The sequence below is a fragment of the Tiliqua scincoides genome, chromosome 8, assembly GCF_035046505.1.
Source record: "Tiliqua scincoides isolate rTilSci1 chromosome 8, rTilSci1.hap2, whole genome shotgun sequence".
Lineage (NCBI taxonomy): Eukaryota > Metazoa > Chordata > Lepidosauria > Squamata > Scincidae > Tiliqua > Tiliqua scincoides.
Genome location: NC_089828.1, coordinates 56,011,764 through 56,031,543, shown reverse-complemented (window position 1 = coordinate 56,031,543; position 19,780 = coordinate 56,011,764). Strand labels below are relative to the sequence as shown.

The 19,780-nt window shown below is 48.1% G+C and overlaps 5 pseudogenes; all 5 read left to right on the top strand.

The window, feature by feature from the left end:
- Positions 1–4,208: 4,208 nt before the first annotated feature.
- LOC136659703 (5S ribosomal RNA) lies at positions 4,209–4,325 on the top strand (annotated as a pseudogene).
- Positions 4,326–4,354: 29 nt separating this feature from the next.
- On the top strand, positions 4,355–4,477 carry LOC136659741 (5S ribosomal RNA; annotated as a pseudogene).
- Positions 4,478–4,506: 29 nt separating this feature from the next.
- On the top strand, positions 4,507–4,629 carry LOC136659796 (5S ribosomal RNA; annotated as a pseudogene).
- Positions 4,630–10,204: 5,575 nt separating this feature from the next.
- LOC136659717 (5S ribosomal RNA) lies at positions 10,205–10,324 on the top strand (annotated as a pseudogene).
- Positions 10,325–10,353: 29 nt separating this feature from the next.
- Positions 10,354–10,476, top strand: LOC136659843 (5S ribosomal RNA; annotated as a pseudogene).
- The last annotated feature ends 9,304 nt before the right edge of the window (positions 10,477–19,780 follow it).

Here is a 19,780-nt window from a genome sequence, read left to right as displayed (position 1 = left end):
CCAGAGCTGGAATCCCTAGCATGTATGCACTGCTGAAACAGAGGCGCCTGCATTGGCTCGGTCATGTCGTGAGAATGGATGATGGCCGGATCCCAAAGGATCTCTTCTATGGAGAACTCATGCAAGGAAAGCGCCCTACAGGTAGACCACAGCTGCGATACAAGGACATCTGCAAGAGGGATCTGAAGGCCTTAGGAGTGGACCTCAACAGGTGGGAAACCCTGGCCTCTGAGCAGCCCGCTTGGAGGCAGGCTGTGCAGCATGGCCTTTCCCAGTTTGAAGAGACACTCGGCGTACAGTCTGAGGCAAAGAGGCAAAGAAGGAAGGCCCATAGCCAGGGAGACAGACCAGGGACAGTTTGCACTTGCTCCCAGTGTGGAAGGGATTGTCACTCCCGAACTGGCCTTTTCAGCCACACTAGACGCTGTTCCAGAACCACCTTTCAGAGCGCAATACCATAGTCTTTCGATTAGCTGGTCGGATGACCGTTAATAAAGTATCTATCTTTATTAGGATGAGGATGGGGATGAGGGCAGTCCGACCTTGAGGCACAGGAACGACAACAGCGGTGCAGCTTTCTGTGTGCCAAGCTGTTGGCGGAACTCCAGCAGCAGAGCGGAGCCGTCCCGGAGCAGCCTGAGCACAACGCAGCTCGCAACAATCTATCTATCTATCTATCTATCTATCTATCTATCTATCTATCTATCTATCTATCTATCTATCTATCTATCTATCTATCTATCATAGTCTTTCGAGACTGAAGGTTGCCAACAACAGGACTATTGCTCAGTGATAGAGTCACCTGCCTTGTATTCAGAAGGTTCCAGGTTCAATCCCTGGCCAGTATCTCCAGGTATGGCAGGCAGAGGTGGCCCATTCATTAGCTGAGGTGATGAGCAACAGATTGTAAAGCAGAGGGTAAGAGGGTGGTGGATCTAAGGTTCCCTTCACTCTGTCACCAGCCCTGCCTCTCTCCATCCTGTTGTGTGGACACGATCCACAGTGATCTGCGTTCCACCTGCTAAAAGCAAGCAGGAAGTGGATCACCTGACCCTTTGCCTTGCCCCAGGCTCTGTTTCTCCAAACATGGTAGGACTTCTGGCTTGCTTTACGGGGATCATGCAAAGAATGCCCAGTGGAGTGACACCTTGGAGATGCAGCCTCGCCTTCCACATCTTTAATCAAAAGCAAATCCTGATCTGCTCAATGGAACACTTATGTCTAAGTCAGTGGACACAGGAGTGCATTTGTGCTATCTTTGGAGCTACAAAGACCAAAGTTGCATGTTTATGTTCCATCCTTGAGTGTGCAGTAAGTGCACCGGAATGGGGAGAACTGTGACCACTGACAAACGCCCTGGTGTCCATGTGTAGTCCTTGGAAGTAGACCCCTGGGTAGCCAGGGGTGTGTTCTGGCCATGATTAGTAGGCAGGTTCCCAGGAGTCCCTTGCAAATTCATGGTACACGTTGCTGGTGTGTGTGAACGGCGGGGGTCATGAGATGAAGGCTAAGCTCTTTTGAAGCAACAACAGATGAACCCAGCTCTGAAAAGGAATCCCTTTTGCTCCTTCTGAATGTAGGAGCTCCTGATACTGACCCACCTTGCAGGGCTGTGGAAAGGATTGCTTGCAAACAAGCTGAGAACTTGGGCAGGCCGGACAGGTGGAATCTGGAGGCAAAGCATGTTTAAATCTAGAGAAACGTGATTTTAGGACCCTTTAAGAACATTTTAGGAGCTTGATAAATGACAAACCATTAAAACCATAAAATGTTAACGTTAAATTAATTGCATATCTATCTATCTATCTATCTATCTATCTATCTATCTATCTATCTATCTATCTATCTATCTATCTATCTATCTGTTCAATTTTTATCCTTTTTTATCACAATTAAATTGTGCTCTATTAAAATGCGATTAAAATCAAACTATTAAGATGCGAAATAAATATTATAATAAATGACAGCCACGTGAAAGTGACTTTCCACCAGCACTCAAATGCAGCTTCGCCCTCCCCTGCATGAAATGCATTCTTCATTGTTGAAAAATTCCACAGTTGCTGCTGGTTTTCTGCCAGCTGGTGGTGCTGTCGCTTCGTGCAAGTCCTTCCTGCCGGTTTCTGAGTGCCACTGGCCTGCCTGCCCCCTCCAGCTGGTCCTGCGCTTTCATTCTCAACAACGTCACCCGCAAATGCTACCCCAGCGGTGCTTCTTTCGCTCCGGGCTCCCCACCGCCACTTGCAGTGATGTGCGAAGCTTCTCGCTTCGCAGAAGCGAGAGCTTCTGGTGAAGATGGGCGTCTGGTGTGGCCTTTTGGGCGGCATCATCATTTTTGAAGCAACCTTTCCAAAGATCTCTCAGGCCTACTTCTCACTCGGGTGGTGAAGCTATTTCTGGGCTAGACCACTTCTGAATGTGTGGTGGGTGGACAGGGGGGAAGCTCACATGTTGCAGCGGCTTTCTCTCGCAAAAGGTTCTCTCCATCTAGGAAATGAGCATCTCAAGGCAGGGGGTTGTTGCCAGAAGTGGCGCAACCTGGAATGCTTCTGATGAAGTGACATAGCTAAGGGGGGCAGGGGGGTACATTGCCCCGGGCACCACGCCTTGAGGAGCTGCCGAAAACTGGAAGCACCTTTCAGAGTCCTCTAAGATGTTGTAGAAGAGTGTTAAAAATTTTGGGAGGGTGTTATGGGGATGCAGTGGCATAGCTAGAGGGGGATGCAAAGCATTAAGTTTTGCAGGGAACCTCACCTCAGCATACAAGTGGCCCCTCCCCTCTTTTTTTACTTAAACCAGTATGCCCAGTTGCACCATTAAGAACATAAGAAGAGCCCTGCTGGATCAGGTTCAGGGCCCATCTACTCCAACTTCCTGTGTCTCACAGTGGCCCACCAGAGAGAGCGCACAAGACAACAACATACCTGCATCCGGTTGACACTCCCTTGCATCTGGTATTCTCAGGGAACTTGCTTCTAAAACCAGGAGGTTTCACGTACCCCATAATGGCTTGTAACCTGCAATGGACTTTTCCTCCAGAAATCAATCCGATCCCCTTTTAAAGGCATCTAGGCCAGATGCCATAATCACATCCTGTGGCGAGGAGTTCCATAGACTAAAACATGCCTGGTAAAGAAATATTTTTTTTTTTTGAATGTCCTAAATCTCCCCAAACTCAATTTTATCGGATTTCTGGTGTTGTGCAAGAGGGAAAAGAACAACCCTTTATCCACCCCCTGCATAATTTTGTGTGTGTGTCAAGTCAATCTTGGCTACAACACTGATTAATGTATCAAAAAACAAAGCAGCCCCCCTCCAGTGTGCTTTAAGTACCTACAGATACAGGGCCCAATCCTATCCAACTTTCCCGCACCTGTGCAGCCATACCAATGGCGCATACACTGTGGGGAGGGCTCCTCCAGGTAAGGGGATGTTTGTTCCCTTTCTTTGAGGCTGCATCAGCACTGGAAAGTTGGATAGGATTGGGCCCTTACTTGCTTTCCTGCTCGTACCTCACCTTCCCTTCATGGAGCTCTGAAGATCCTCTACCCCATTTTATCCTCGTAATAACCCATTGAAGGACTCAGATTCACTCAGTGAACTTCCTGACTGCAGGAGGATTTGAACCCAGGTCTTCTTCCCACACCCTAACCAGCCCATGGCCCCGGCTTGTCAGTTGAACTTGTCACAATTGCCAGTGTACAGCTCCTTCCTCTGTGATACACGGGTGTCCTGGAACTGATAAAGAAGTTAATGTACACTGATGACAAGAATTGATTTCCAATTTCCTGCGGAATGACTGTATGGCGGCTTCTGACTCAAGCAATTTAACTTATATTGCAGTGCTGGCGGAGGGCTATAGATCACTGTGACAGGGCTAGCTTTCCCCGGCATGCCGATTTTTGACAAGATATTGAAGGAGATTTTTATAAAAGTGTCCCATTTTTTCCCCTCCCTCTCCTTGCTCTCGATTCCCTCCTCCGAAGCCGCTCAGTGTGAAGTATTTGTCTGTGGGGATTATAGGGAGTGAGATCTCGTATCATAGAACTAGTTCTCCATGTCCATCAATTTTTCTCCTTTCTTGCTGATGCGTTTTGTCATGGGTTGCTCCTGCCACAGAAAGCCCTGGCATGAAACGTAACAATAAGAAGGGGGGGATGGAAGGAGAAGGAGGGAGTCCCATTTATCAGGGCCCATGAGCTGAGAAATCAGTAGGCAACTGTTACCCTGCATATGCCCAATTTCATCTGATCTTGGAAGCTAAGCAGGGTCAGGCCTGGTTAGTACTTGGATGGGAGACCACCTGGGAATACTGGGTGCTGTAGGCTTCTACCATAGTCTTTCGAGACTGAAGGTTGCCAACCATCTCCCTATACTGAACACTATCTCCCGATCTCATCTGATCTTGGAAGCTAAGCAGGGTCAGGCCTGTTTAGTACTTGGATGGGAGACCGCCTGGGAATACCGGGTGCTGTAGGCTTATACCATAGTCTTTCGAGACTGAAGGTTGCCAACCATCTCCCTATACTGAACACTTTCTCCCGATCTCATCTGATCTTGGAAGCTAAGCAGGGTCAGGCCTGGTTAGTACTTGGATGGGAGACCGCCTGGGAATACTGGGTGCTGTAGGCTTCTGCCATAGTCTTTCTAGAGTGAAGGTTGCCAACCATGACCAAAAGAAACTAATCAGTGACACCAGCGATGCTTACATGTGCCATGTTCAGGAACTCGTGAGGTACACCCTCCTGCTCGGATCAAAACGAGGGGTGGCACAAGTAGCCCATCAATCAAATAAAAATATTTTGATCAAAGCGGGGTCATCATTGTCCCCAATTAATCGAGCAGATTTTTAAAAAGAGCGTTGTTCGCTAATTTTGAATGTGTTTACATGACATAAGAACGTAAGAAAAGCCCCGTTGCATCAGACCAAAGGCTCATCTAGATCAGCTTCCTGTATCTCACAGTGGCCCTTGGGGAGCACATGAGATAACAGGAAGCTTGCACTCTGTTGCGACTCCCTTACACCTGGCATTCTGAGGTAGCCGACTTCTAAAACCAGGAGGTCGCACATACCGCCATGGTTTGTAACCAGTGATGGACTTTTCTTCTATAAATCTGTCCAGTACCCTTTTAAAGACATCTGTTACCCTGCAGATGCCCGATGATCTCGGAAGCTAAGCATGGTCAGGCCTGGTTAGTACTTGGATGGGAGACCGCCTGGGAATACTGGCTGCTGTAGGCTTATACCATAGTCATTCGAGAGGTTGCCAACCAACCAGGCCAGATGTCATCACCACATCCCGTAGCAAGGAGCTCCACAGTTTAATTACCTGTAATGAATATTTTCCTTTGCTTGTTCTAACTCTGTCAACGCTCAGTTTTAGTGGATGGCCCTGAGTTCTGGTGTTGTGCGAGAAGGAAAAGAACCCCCGTCTATCCAATCCAGGAGTGACTGGTGCCAATCTTAGAAGAGGCATTCCCCCTTTCTCTCTGACATGCCTCTTCTGAGATGGTGCCACCATTTGGATGATAATGGGAGGAATGTTTGGAGGAAGAGCTGTTACCTGATCCTCAAGGGGAGCAAGTTTAACCCAGTCCTTGAACGTTCAGACTATGGTCAATGAAGTCCCCTGTTCCCCGAAACCAGAACATGGGAACAGGGCTGGCTTGAAGCCAGTCGGACCAATTGGCCCCCACGCCTAGGGGCCCCCCCCATGCTAGCATAATCTACTTTCATCTTGTCAAATACACACAACACTTTGCAAGGGACACAAACGTAATATTTTTACGAAATCATTTCACGTTGGTGTATCTGTGGGAGGGAGGAGATGTAATGGGCTGAGGGAGAGTGGAACAGGGGAGAACAGGCCCGGGAGGGGGCAGGATTGAGGGAGGAGGTGTCTGTTGTATCCTAACCCCCTTCCTGGACCTGGCAGCCTTGCATGGAGCTGTCCGGATTTGTGCCAGAGATTTAGCTGGTTGGCGCAATCTGAATTAGAGACGCCTTTAAAAGGGGATTGGACAAGTTTCTGGAGGAAAAATCCATTCTGGGTTACAAGCCACGATGTGTACGTGCATCCTCCTGATTTTAGAAATGGGCTATGTCAGAATGCCAGATGCAAGGGAGGGCACCAGGATGAGGTCTCTTGTTGGCTGGTGTGCTCCCTGGGGCATTTGGTGGGCCGCTGTGAGATACAGGAAGCTGGACTAGATGGGCCTATGGCCTGATCCAGTGGGGTTGTTCTTATGTTCTTAAACTACAATTCCCAGGAAGCCTTGCAGGTCTCTTGTTATCTGGTGTGCTCCCTGGGGCATTTGGTGGGCCGCTGTGAGATACAGGAAGCTGGACTAGATGAGCCTGTGGCCTGATCCAGTGGGGCTGTTCTTATGTTCTTAACTACAATTCCCAGGAAGCCTTGCAGGTCTCTTATTATCTGGTGTGCTCCCTGGGGCATTTGGTGGGCCTCTGTGAGATACAGGAAGCTGGACTAGATGGGCCTATGGCCTGATCCAGTCGGGCTGTTCTTATGTTCTTAACTACAATTCCCAGGAAGCCTTGCAGGTCTCTTGTTATCTGGTGTGCTCCCTGGGGCATTTGGTGGGCTGCTGTGAGATCCAGGAAGCTGGACTAGATGGGCCTATGGCCTGATCCAGTGGGGTTGTTCTTATGGTCATATGTTCTTATGAATATGCCATTGGGCAGGCTGGGGTTTTATCTGGGGCTTGGCGAAAAAAGAAACCCCTTATCCAAGTAAACCTCCAGCCTACTCCTAATCAACCCTGGATACAGCGAAGGCCATGTGGCCGTGCTATGCCAGCACAAGCGGGCTACCCATGTTTGATAAGTTGTTCCTTTTTTGGGGGGGGGGGGGTCCTAATCCAGGCCTCGCTTTCCTTGGGGTGGTTAATAATTAGTTGCTAATCGAAGAGGTGGGCAAAGTTGTGCGCCCGACCTGAGCATGAACAGACTTTGAAAGCATTGCGCAGAAGCCTGTGTGTCACACTGTGATATAATCTAATTCCAAGTTAATTTGATTGAAGAATCCATTTGGTTTTGACCAAAAAATAGGGCACGCCAGCTCCTGTTGGAGATGTCTGCCCGCATATGTCGCAAATGGCTTGCCTTCCTCCCGTAGGAACAGGATTAAATTAAAACATCCTTCCCCACCCCCTTCCCTCCCTTTCTAAATGACAGTTTAGGGTCTCGTTTTCCTCCAGTTGTCACAGAGGGCAAAACTAATGAAACCGTGCGCTCTGTGCAGAGTTTTTAATTGGATTTTGAAATGTACGCAAATGACAGTGGCTGTGTCTGTGTGTGTTTTTTTTTAAACACACACAGGGCGGCTTGTGAACGGAATTAAATTAGTCAGAAGGACATTTAAAGACAAAAGATGATGAAAGGGGTTACAGGGGTACACTATAAGTACATGAGAGGGCTGAAGAAAAATTATGTTAAAAATGGTGGTTACAAGAATGGATGCGGTAATAATAGTCAGGCTTTGTCTGGAGCTTTTAAATTTCATATGGAACAGTTTCATATGCTGTCCTTACAACAAACCTGTATGGTGAGTAAGAATGATTATCCCCATACTACAGATGGGGAAGACTGAGGCCGCGAGAGAGTGGCTTGCACAAGATCACCTAGTGAGTTCATGCCGTGACGTGAGAGTCAGACCAGGAAAGTTCTGCTCTGCAGCTCACACTCTTTGCTAGCTTAGTCGCTATGCTGCATGCAGCACCAATGGCATCACCCCTCACTGCGCAACAAGCTCCTGCTGCATCACACCCCCCCTTGACTCTCCACATCAAGCAACAAGTGCTGTTGGCAGCGGCAAGCCTGGGGAATCACATCATCAGGAGGTAACAGGCAATGGGGGGGCTGGGCCGGTGCCAGAAGTGAGGCCAAGCGGCTGGGAGCATAGCGTAGCGAGAGGGGGTGCAAAGCACTAAGTTTTGCAGGAAGTGTCATCGCTGCGTGCAAGCAGCCCCACCCCTTCCCCTTCGGAGCCGTTCCAGGCAGCGAGAGCAAAACAGAGGTGAACGCCTGGTGCAAAGGGGAGGGGCTGATTTTGCAGGGAGTGGCGAGGCTCCCTGCAAAATTTAGCGCTTTGCACCCCCTCTAGCTACGCTACCGGCTGGGAGTGCGGATATGAGGAGTGAGAAAGCAGAGCTGATGGACCAGAGCTGTCAGGTTACTCCGTGAATGAAGCCCAGAAGCTCTCATGGGAGGGAGATTGGAGGAAGAACAGAGGAAGGCATTAAAGGACTTCAGGGAATTAAAGGAAGAGGGCTTGGGAATTAAAGGGCTGGGTCACTGTCACCCAAGCTTTTAGGGCTATAGTTCCCAAACGTTTGGACCTCCTTCTACTGTATTTCCATAAGCTTGCAAACTGCATGACCTCAGCTGTTTGCAGGGCAGCTAGCAACTGATTTTTGAATTGCCTCAGAGCTTGAGGCAATTTGTGATCTGAACTTTCCATCACCCAAGTTTTCATTGGCGACCCACCAGGAATCAGGTCACGACCCACCAAGTGGGTCCCAACCGATAGTTTGGGAAATGCTGTTTTAGGTGAAGGCGTCTTGCAAGAGGCAATACTTGGAAGCGGCCCAGCAGCTCTCCCGCCCTGCTACAAAGGGCCTAGTCTTGATATGCTAGCTTTCAATGTGCGGGGATTAAAAAAAGGAGGCGCAATGACTTCTCTAACAGCATTCCACCAGCAGTCTTTGTTGGAACCAGGCCTCCACCTTGTCTTTATCTGGCCCCGCCAACTGTGTCCCCACTGCCCTACCTCCCCCAGCACGTTGAGTCTCACTCCGTGACATCCATGGCTGGGAGGATTGGATGTGACAGCCGTAATGGCTCACCCCATCCCTGTCAGGTACAAATGGTATTAAACGCTGCTTTGGAGGTTTCTCTCCTCATCTGTTTGTGATCAAAGCTATCGGAAGAGACGTAACCCGTGGGCCGGATTTAATTGCTGAAGACTTCATGCGTTCACGTAGCATGTTCACTGCATATTCATACCGGCAAAACCAGTATGCCGCAATTATCTTCCTCACCGCCCCCCTTGCTTGCAAAGCAACCACATGTGAAACTACTTTGGATGTCCCTCTTTTCTTGGGGGGTCTTCACACGTTACATTTTTTCATGCCCTTCCTGAAGATTTAAGGGTGCCCTTGAAGAAATATAACATGTGAATGGAACAAACGGGACCTTGGGAAAATTCAGATCATTCTGCAGGTTCAGCCAGCAGGAATTTGGGAGGGAAGGGGTGAGTGGAGTAGGCTGTGCACCTCTGTTGAGTGCGCACTTAGTGGCAAGCCGTGTGATGTTGATGACCTTGTGAATGTGTGAAGGCCAAGCTTGGTGGCATAGCTGGAGGGGGGCGGAGCGCCCACGGCAGGGAGACTCAGCAGGGTGGGCAAACGGCCCCTCCCTTCGGAGCCATTCCTGGCAGGGGGGCAAAATGGAGCCTGCCAGGAATGGCTCTGAAGGGAGGGGCCGTTTGCCCACCCCGTTGAACCTCCCCACCAGACTGGGTGCTCTGTCCCCCTCCAGCTACGCCACCGGCCAAGCAATGTCGAAGCTCTGAGACTGCAGGTCCTGATGGAATTCCCTGCTTATAGCTGCAGCTGCATGAGGGAGGGAAGGAGATTTGGATCAGAGAGGCACAGTGGCGTCACTAGGGTTTGCACCACCCTGTGTGGGAGGCCAGCATGTCACCCCTATGATGGACCTCCTCTCATGGAGTGGGCGGGGCAATGCCCCGGGTGGTGGGTGTGGTGATGTATCATGGCCCCGCCCCTCTGGTTTTTTGGCTATAACTTTTGATAGAATCGTGGTATTTCAGTGTGGTTTGTTTCATTGCATTCTGCAGGAAATTATGCATTGATTGATATATAGCACTATTCAAAAATAACAAGTGCTTTCTGCACCTCATTTTTGTAAAAAAAAAAAAAAGCAAAAAACCCCTGTTTTATTTATTTAGTATTTATTCTTTAACAGGGGAATGTATTGGTAATGCTTATGGCTGCATCTGCTGAGACTATACTACCTCTATCACCTACCTAGTACAATTTTTAAGTGATTATAATCTATAATTATAATATAAATTTTGAATCAAAACACATAACACTGCTTTCTGCACTTCTAACTTTGGACAGCAGTGCAATCTTTGAAAAATAAAACCATTTTCTCTCAACTATAGCTCTGGGCAACTGTTACCCTGCACATGCCTGATCCCGTCTGATCTCGGAAGCTAAGCAGGGTCAGGCCTGGTTAGTACTTGGATGGGAGACCGCCTGGGAATACCGGGTGCTGAAGGCTTCTACCATAGTCTTTCGAGACTGAAGGTTGCCAACCATCTCCCTATACTGAACACTATCTCCTGATCTTGTCTGATCTCGGAAGCTAAGCAGGGTCAGGCCTGGTTAGTACTTGGATGGGAGACCGCTTGGGAATACCAGGTGCTGTAGGCTTCTACCATAGTCTTTCGAGACTGAAGGTTGCCAGCCAACCAACCATAGCTCCGGGGTCATAGTGATGCCTGGCCTGCAAAGAGCCCTGCTTCAATCCTCTGGCATCTTCAAATAGGGCTGGGAAAGACCCATGCCATGGGTTGCTGCCAGTCCGAGCAGGCAATCTTGAGCCAGATGGATTGAGGCCCAGATTCAGTAGACAGCAGTATTATAGGAGCAGGTATTGCAGCTACTAGTAAAACTCAGCCAACTTTCGGCACAAGGCAGAATGGTTATTTTCGAGAAACGCTGTTTATATTCACTGCAAAACCTTTTGATAAAATTAGAGCTGCCAACGGGACGTTTGGGGATAGTTTATTCACGGCGTGTCATTCTCGATTTCCATCTTTGTCTGCCGAAAGAGCGTGTTAAACCGGCAAGAGAGGTGGTATATTATTTAGCTTTAAATGGATCTCTATTGTTTAAATTTCAGGCTGGGGACAAATTGCTTTTGAAATTGGAAGAATAGGAGTTGGCCTGATGGCTCATCAATTCCAGGGAGAACGCTGGTAGTGGATCTCGCTCTCCAGGCTAGCTGGGGAAAAAAAGAACAGATTGCCCAAATTAGCATTATTCTGGAAAGGAATATTGCATGTGCAGTACATAAGAACATAAGAACAGCCCCACTGGATCAGGCCACAGGCCCATCTAGTCCAGCTTCCTGTATCTCACAGTGGCCCACCAAATGCCCCAGGGAGCACACTAGACAACAAGAAGACCTGCAAGGCCTCCTGGGAATTGTAGTTTAAGAACATAAGAGCAGCCCCACTGGATCAGGCCACAGGCCCATCTAGTCCAGCTTCCTGTATCTCACAGCGGCCCACCAAATGCCCCAGGGAGCACACCAGATAACAAGAGACCTGCCAGGCTTCCTGGGAATTGTAGTTAAGAACATAAGAACAGCCCCACTGGATCAGGCCATAGGCCCATCTAGTCCAGCTTCCTGGATCTCACAGCGGCCCACCAAATGCCCCAGGGAGCACACCAGCTAACAAAGGGATGTGCAGATAACAGTAGGGATGTATGGTGGGTGGGGTGGCAGGTGAGGCAGGGCCTCCCCACCAGAGTCCTTCAAAAAGCACCACTACCATGTGAGGTGTGCAAGCAGTCACAGCCCATGCGCTCTGAACATGAGTTTGAGTACTTGCACACCTCACACAGTGGTGGCATTTTTTCGGAGGACTCCAGTGGGGAGGCCCTGTCTCACCTGCCTCCCTACTCATCGCATGTCCCTGGTGTTCAGAGATGCAAACCGGGGGAAGATTTGGGAAACGAGGCCTGAGCATGATGGATCTGAGCATCATCCAAGCTTTGTTTGGAACAGGAATCCAGGCAGGCCGAATGTGCGCCCTGCAAACAACAGAGACTCTCACATAACACCAGAACCAGGGGACATCCACTCAAATTGAGTGTTGGGAGAGTTAGAACAGACAAAAGAAAATATTTCTTTACTCAGTGTGTGCTTGGTCTGTGGAACTCCTTGCTGCAGGATGTGGTGACAGCATCTGGCCTGGACGCCTTTAAAAAGGGATTGGACAAGTTTCTGGAGGAAAAATCCATTACGGGGTACAAGCCATGATGTGTATGCGCAACCTCCTGATTTTAGAAATGGGCTATGTCAGAAGGCCAGATGCAAGGGAGGGCACCAGCATGAGGTCTCTTGTTATCTGGTGTGCTCCCTGGGGCATTTGGTGGGCCTCTGTGAGATACAGGAAGCTGGACTAGATGGTCCTATGGCCTGATCCAGTGGGGCTGTTCTTATGTTCTTAGAGACGGCAGTTTGGAAGGCAGAGAGCAAATGCACTTTCCCTGAAAATGAACCCAGAAGTCCAGCTTTCACGGTAGCATGTGAGCAGCACGATATGATCTCCTTGTTGCTGGAATGAGCCGGAAGCTGATCAGAGCCCAATCCTAACCTTCGCTTGGGTAAGGGGAAATTCCACCTACTGCTTGCACAGTAGGGAAGTGCAGTGGGTGGGAAGGAAGGTGAGGCAGGGCCTCCCGGTAGCTGTTGGAAGTCCAAGCGGTCCCATGTAATGGGGAAAGTCCCAGGATGGGGATTAGGATATGGTGGAGGCTTCAACCGATCCTGCCAACTCCTGGGCCTGATCCCATTCCTCTCTTCCCTCTCCAGAAACACCTAAGAAAAGTGTAAGTCCAACTCCTTAACCACTACATCAGAGGTTCCCAACCAGGGGTGTCATGCCAGGGAAGCCCTAGTCTCTGCCCCCTTAAGGGGCAGGGGAGGGCAAAGGCAGCAACGTGATCACTGTGATCGCAATAAAAAAAAGAAAGTGCCCTTTTTATTATTTTCATAAGTTTGGAGGTGTGTGGGGGGGGGCCCTGCAGAGGGGTCTGCAGGCTCCCCAGACCCCCTAGGAGGCCAGCACAGGTGCAGGTAGGACCAACAAAAATGTCTCTTTAACCCCTGGCAGAGGGTGATCACAGAGAGTATTTGAACTGCTGCAGTACACCATCCTTGCTCTCTTAACTGGGGACCTTTTGCATGTCAACTCTGGGTTTTACCACTGAGCTATGACTTGCCCCTCTAATAGCTCTGGAATAGAATGTTCACTATGAATGCTCCTCCAGGGCAGAAGAGGAATTGGCTAGAGTGCCCTTTCTCAGAAGCTACGTTCTCCATCTTCCAGGACCCATGGCTTCACCGCTGCTTCCTTGTCAGCAGAGCGAAATGGCCTGAAGTTGCATTCTGTCATTGATGATTGAGAAGGGATGAGACGAAAGCTGTGAATGGGTCTTGCGTGCTAAAATGTATCCTCAAAGTACAATCTTATATCTAATATGTGTAGCTCTTTGCCTCACCTCCGTAGGCACACCTGTAGGATCCAGATCGCTTTAAAGAAGTTGTGGCAGGGTCTATGCAGGCAACGAAGCATTTAAAACTCCTCCGAGGGAAGCCGGGTGCACGAATAAACATCTATTAATAAGAGTACGAAGCGAGAAAAGCACTCGGAGATCAAGGGCTCTTAAATTAATTATTCCCTCTTACAATATTACATTTTGAAAAGCAGGCTGCCTCGGCCCTTCACAGGCTTGGCGGGTTCCCCCCTCTATTAAATTTAATGAATTCTATTTCATATCTTCAGCTGGGCCGCCCCCTGCATTGGATTCCTTCCCCTCCCCCAATTCTTTTTTTTTTTTTTAAAGTAGCAATTATGCAAATCAAGAAGCAGAAAAGAGTTGGGATATTTCAGTATTGCCTCTCCCTCATTCCAATTATCTGATTAGAAACATGGAGCTCCTTTTGTAACTTGCACGTTTAGGTCCAGGAATAGCTAACCTAGTAAGAGGCAGTCACGAGGAACAGACTTCACAAGCCATTCAGTGACATGAAGAAAGGAATCTCCACTTTGCTATGGAGGCAACTTTTTTCCTGGGGTAAACAGCAGCTGGATCAAACCCCTCCCCCCCAATTAATCAGGAATTTGAATTAAAGCCCCTTGTCTCCCATCATGATCTCGATCCACAGACCCTTGATCTAGTTACTCTTGACCAAAGGCAGAGAGAGTTGTTTTTCTTCCTTTCTCACAGGGCCTTCAAGGACATTGACGGTGGAGGATTGAGAATTGGCAAAAAGAGGACTTTTTTTTTCCATATAGGGCTTCCTTAGCCTGTGGAACGTGCTGCCACTTGGAGGTCTTTCAAAGGGGATTGGACAGATTCATGGAAGACAATATCACTGGCTGCAAGTTGTGATGGCTACATACGACCTTCAGCCTCTGCACTAGTTGGAAGACCATGCAAGTTAGAGGAGAAGAAATTTCCTTCCTACTCTGCTTGTGGAGTCAGCTGGTCAACCACATGACCATGTGTTTGTGGCAGGCCTTTGGTCTGATCCAGCAGGCTGGTTCTTATCTTCTTATGCCAGCCCATCAGGACCAATCATAATTTTGATCCCATGTGTAGCTTGGCTCTGAGGTTTGATGTCCCTCGGTGATGGAATGTGTGAAATCAAGTGCACTGCTGACTCTGTTGGCTCCTGGAAGGAGGAAGGCTACTTTCAAGGTGAGTTTGCCCGTGTTTCTCATGTGACTGCAACATCATGGGTGTAATCGGACACCACTGACTGAACTTCCATGCTCTGATACAGCAATTTTCAAGCTGAGTTGTCACGGCACTTGAAATTTGTGTGTATGAAAGTTGTGTGACGGTCTGTGGGTGCTCTGCTGGCAGAGGAAGAGAGACAGACGATTCATGACCACAGACAGTTGCCCCCCAAACAGAGCCACTGAACCTGGAAGAGTCTCCTGGAAGCTGGAAGTGACATCACAAGAGGCGAAAACCATAGAGGTCTGGGTGCCATGAGAAGAAAAATGTTGAAAATTGTTACTCTGATGGAATCAGTACTTCCTGGAAGGAAGCCACTAAATGACAATGTGCTTGTGTGACTCAGCCATTAATTGGGAATTAGCACAATTCACTGTATTGGATAATGTCCTTCTGAGTCTCAGCCCAGCAGTTTCTGACTCCTAAGCTGAGGCTCAAAGGAGTTGGATTTGGCAGTCAGAAACAAAACAAATATAAGCAGCTTGAGTGGACTGGAAGCCAGTGTGGATGCATCACAGTGGCATAGCTAAGGGGGCAGGGGGTACATTGCCCTGGGTAACATGCCTTGAGGAGGTGCCTCCAAAAGGCACTACCAGTTATTGGTGAAAACCTGTGTCATATGGGGGGGGGATGTTAAAAATGGTGGGGGGTGTTATAGGAGTATGGGGGGATGTTAAAATTTTTGAGCCCCTGGATAACAGATGCCTTAGCTACACCACTGTGTCATGTGGTCCAAGTGAAATGAGAGGTGAATGTTTTTGGTGGGAGGTTCTGGATGGAGGTGAAGGGCATCTAGTTGAGACAATGGAAGACCAGAAAGTAAAAAGCTCTAGGAGCCCATGTGAAAGATGCACATTTGATCAGGCTATACCTCAGTAACAGAGCATCTGTTTGGACTCCAATTCCAGGTATCTTCAAGTAGGGCTGAGAAGAAAAACCCACCTGAAACCCTGGGAAGCCTCTGAGAGTGATTGAAGATAACTATGGGCTGGATGGACTAGTTATCTGACTCAGTAGTACCTTAGTAGCTTTGTGCATGGTTATTTTTTTGGGTTCAATATCTGGAATTGCCTCTCCAGTTTTTGTGTGTCTTCCATTTCAATGCATCCTTTAAAAATGATTCTACCTGACTGGCATGGGGATGGATTCATCCCCCAGATTATTATACTGTAACTAAACCTACATTTCCCCATAAATCTAAGGATTTTTAGAATTCAAAGTGACAAGTCTTAGCAGAAACTCATTAAAAAAAACTGGTATTAATCATTCTGTGGCACATGTACTTAAACATGGCAATTCCCTGTAATGGTTGACCTCACAATGGTTCTCCAGGAGTGTCGCAAACTTAGCAGGGTTTGGGGTGCTCAGAGTTCTTGGTTCTCGAACCCTAAAGCCCTCAAGGCCCCCTTTTCAGTAGTATTGCCACCACCCTGTACGTACCAATGCCTCAGTCCAGGGACACTGAGACCCATTAGGCTTAACTCTATCCCTTGCAGGCACTGAGGGCTTTCTCCAATTAAAGCTTCAGTGCTCAAGTTACTAGACCTCAATGAGCACTTGGTAGCTTGCTGAACGGCTAGGCAGGATTCTGAATCTTTGTCCCCAACAGACAATGAAACAACTTAGTAAAAGATATTTTTGTTTATAAGTATTACATAAGGTTACATAAGGCAGCAAATGCTAGAGGCATAAACCTCTAGGAAACATATCAGCAATAAAATAATAAAGCTAGCTGGCTATCTCTATTAATACCCAACTCTCACCTGGGTCAGCTTTTCTTGTAGATCTTTTAGCTCTAGGCTACCTGTGAGGCCAGGTGCCCATGTTGGACTATGGAGCTCACTGCGTGTGGAATGTTGCACCCAAAACCTCTGTCCAAGAAAGGACCCACCCTTCGGGCCTTATTATACTTCTTATGCTAATAGTACTGACTTCATACTTTAAATAGTATGAAGATTTTAATACTTTAAGTAGACTGCCCAATCAGAAACTTTTGAGGACAGAACCTTCTCAAAGTGGGCCTGGTTGCCAGCCCTCTTAGTTCTTACCCCTCCCAACTAGAGATCCACAGCTGCATTTCATCAGCCTGATAAGGCGCCATTCTGTCTGCAAAGGTGCTACATTCCAATGGGTTGTAATTCTTGGTGTCTGTCCTTTCTGGCCAGCAGAGGGAAGACAACAATCTTTGTGTTTGTTTGCTCACATTCTTGCAGCTGGGAACTGCTAGCAACTTCTCCGTTACTGACTTAGTTTGGTTCAGGCTCCACAAGCTAACCAAGGCCTAACATGTACATATTCACGACAAGGAGTCCTCTCCGTTCATTTCTCCATCTCAATTTGTCTTCCCCTGTCTTGGATTGACGTCCATGATCAGACCAAAATGGTCAGTAACGCCTGTGCGCTGAAGTCTCTCCAGAGACTACAATGAGACTTACTTCTGAGTAGATATGCATAGGAGAGGATTGTTGTGGGCATCCTTCAGTCTCGGAAGACTATGGTGTCACGCTCTGAATGGTGGTTCTGGAACAGAGTGTCCTCTCCAGTGCGCGAAGCCTGGGTAAAGTAGGTATGGAGGATAGGCTGTTCCCCATGCAGCAAATCCCCCCTCTCCACGTCGCTGAAATGGTCCAATGGAAAGGCAGAGGCCAATACGGTTGGTTCCAGCGGCGTCGCAGGAGTTGCCAGAACGTGACTGTGTTTAGCCATGAACTGCCTCAGGGACTCCGGCTCCGGATTTTGCCTTGAGGTTGACTCCTGAAGCCTTTTCCATAACTGGATGTAGCCACAAGGCAGTGGAGGTTTGGGATCAGAGTTTTCCTTCTCTCAGATGAGCTGCCTTCCCAGGCTGACGAGTCCCATCTACCCGGTGGGTAGGAGAGGTAGGAGAGGGAGGGGGTAGGAGAGGATGCATCGCACAGATGTTCTGGGAGCTGGTCCCAGGCAAGATGGGCCACAAGGGAGAAAGGGCAGAGTTGTTTGAGGAATCAAGAGACCTCAGGATGGATGAGGATGCTGAAGCTGGAGGAGTGGAGGTCACGAGTAAGTAGATGAGGGCAGAGACACGGGGAAAGAGAAGGCCATGGAGGGCTTTGAAGATAAGGACAAGGAAATTGTGCAATTTCTCCTCTTAGTTGAGAAACATGCTCCAATTCAGTGTAATTTTGTGGGTATAAAGTTGCCGGTACTGACTGACATCCTTCCTTTGTTGTAACGTCTCTCTTTCAATCCACTGGTACTGCACAACAGGGGCAGAAAGCAGAGTCCAATAAGGATTTGCTCAAATCAATGTTAACAACGTCTGCTCTGATCTTTCCGCAGCGAAGGAGGAAGGCTGCCAAACGCATTTTCCAGAGAATCTTTTTTTGCTCTTCAAAGATCCCCCAGGGCAAGCAAGAAAAGTGGCAACGTGTTTTAATTTGGCAACCAGTTTTACAGTCTGGGAACCTTTTGGTTTTAATTGCAAATTGGTTTGTGTGTTAGAAACAGTTGCTTTTCACCAAGCAAGCTGTAGACCAGTGATTTTCAACCTTTTACATCTCACGGCACACTGACAGGGCACTAAAATGGTCAAGGCACACAACCAGGTTTTTGACAATTGACAAGGCACACCATGCTGCCGGTGGGGGCTCACATCACCCATTGGCCCTATTAATAGATGACCTTCCCCCAAATTCCTGTGGCACACCTGTGGACCACTTGCGGCACACCAGTGTGCCACGGCACAGTGGTTGAAAATGGCTGCTGTAGACGCACTGGTATTTGGGGGGAATGTATGTATATGTTTGCACGCATGAGGGTGGTGTGCTTGCGTGCTTTTCCTGTCACACAAGACAGGGATTGGGACAGATTTCAGGCTTGTGGGATCTGTTTTCTTTCTAGAATCTTGAGGTCCATCAGCCAGAAGCAGGTGCACAACCGGGGTGATTTTCAACTGGGGTGCTGTGACACATTGGTGCGCAGTGAAAGGTCAGCAGGTGCACTGCAGGAGTTACCTTAAACACTTAACAACTTAAACCCCACCGGTTTTCAAAAAACTTCAGAGTTAAGTTGTACATCTTAGCAACTATTACCCTGCACATGCCCAATCTTGTCTGATCTCAGAAGCTAAGCAAAGTCAGGTCTGGTTAGTACTTTGATGGGAGACTGCATGGGATTACCGGGTGCTGTAGGCTTATACCATAGTCTTTCGAGACTGAAGGTTGCCAACCAACCTTACAACTGTACAGAGTTAAGCTGTAAGTTGTACAGTTGTAAAGGTGAAAATAAAAAAATGGAACTGCTGTGCTGTTTTTCAATGGTCTAGATTTTAACTGCTTATGTTACAATTTTATGCTGTGTTTTACGTATTCAGTTTTGTAAGCTGCCTTGAACTTTAGGAAAGGCGGGGTATACATGTTTTAACTAAATATAAATAAATAAAGGCACAAGCCTAACCAGGTCTACTTGAAAGTAAGCGCTATTTTGTTCAATGGGGCTTACTCTCAGGAAAGTGTGGTTAGGATTGCAGCCTAACTGTATTTCATAGTATTAGGAACAGTTATTAAAATTGTGTTTCTTTTGTCCATACTGGAGTTTCATCCTGTTGGCTTTGCTGTCCCATATGATTTTATTTATGGGTGTCCGTGATGTCAGATGGGGCATCACTGATAAAGGCAGAGTCTGGGGCAGACTCTAGTTGGAAAGAGACCTCGGCTGCAATCCTATAGACCAGTGGTTCCCAAACTTTTTAACATTGGGACCCACTTTTTAAAAAGACACTCTATTGGGACCCATCTAGGTTTACCAGACTTTTAAAAAAGGAGATATAGAAAGAAATGTATTGGAATTGTGGAAGATATTACCAAAGGAGATAGGGTGTGGTGTCCATAGTGCCCCTTGCTCTGAGTAAATGCAGGATTAAAGCCCAGGTGGTAGCGGGAGGTGTGCTGCACAGCTGCAGCCACTAGAGAATAAGGAGATCCCTCAGGTATATAGGGAGCACCTGAGGCAGAAAGGGTTTGGTGGGTGATAGAAGGAGTGTAGGTTGGAGAGGAGACTAACTTGGCTTATTGAATTGGGAATCAGACTGTGGCTTGTGACTGGACTTTGGCTTTGGACTTTGATTTGGATACCCTGACCCAGAGGAGACCTGACCTGGCTTACCTGGACTTTGGACTTGGACTGTGACCCGGCATATTGACTTTGGACTGTGAGTTGG